The sequence below is a fragment of the Hakea prostrata genome, chromosome 3 (assembly GCF_041222555.1).
Source record: "Hakea prostrata isolate BN-2017 chromosome 3, UWA_Hpros_2, whole genome shotgun sequence".
NCBI lineage: Eukaryota > Viridiplantae > Streptophyta > Magnoliopsida > Proteales > Proteaceae > Hakea > Hakea prostrata.
Window position 1 is genome coordinate 4,786,675 of NC_142602.1, and position 758 is coordinate 4,787,432.

A 758-nucleotide genomic window follows, 5' to 3' on the forward strand; every position below is an offset into this window, starting at 1 on the left:
TGCTTTCTTGACTTCCACCACTCATGAGGGGTACACCTTTGAGCATTGAAAAGCTGGATCAGAGGTTGGCTTCCGCTTCCCTCTAAGTATGTGTGAAACAGTCATAATTCTAATGAAATTTCGCTTTGCTAGTTGACTGAATGGTAAGTAGACTTAAGTTTCAATATAGTCAATTTAATCTTTTATAATCCACTTAGCAAATCAGCCCGTCTAGCTCAGTTGGTAGAGCGCAAGGCTCTTAACCTTGTGGTCGTGGGTTCAAGCCCCACGGTGGGCGTAAAATATTTTTTTGCTAATTTAACATTTATAGTTAGTTTTTTAATTTCTGAAGCATCAGAATTAAGGATTAATATTTATAGCCCAACATGCCTTTAAACCGCATTTGATTAAGATTAAACATGGCCTGCAAAAGTCAGGTTTAATTATAAGTAAATGCAATGTTCTATTCATTTGAATTGAAGACACCAGCCTTTATAAGTGGGTAAAGTTTGTTGGGTTTGTACCATTGGTCTTCAAAACCTGCCTCTACCAACTAATAAACAACCACACCACTTGTATACCTGCTTCTCCATTGTTGGTCCATACTGGGAGTTGCACCTGAGGTTTTGGAACTATTGAAAGTTGAGATTGCTGCTCTGGGGCATTTTGATGTTGGGTTTTGATTTCTGATCTTAACATCTTGATGCTGATAGCTCTAATTCATTCAAATTTCAAACCAAAAACTTGAGTAGTTGTTTTCAATTGCTTTATACAATCCA

The 758-nt window shown here is 37.2% G+C and overlaps 1 non-coding gene across 1 annotated transcript; it reads left to right on the plus strand.

The window, feature by feature from the left end:
* Window positions 1-204: 204 nt before the first annotated feature.
* On the plus strand, window positions 205-277 carry TRNAK-CUU (transfer RNA lysine (anticodon CUU)). Its single transcript has one exon. It is a non-coding gene; the product is annotated as a tRNA-Lys (tRNA).
* Window positions 278-758: the final 481 nt, after the last annotated feature.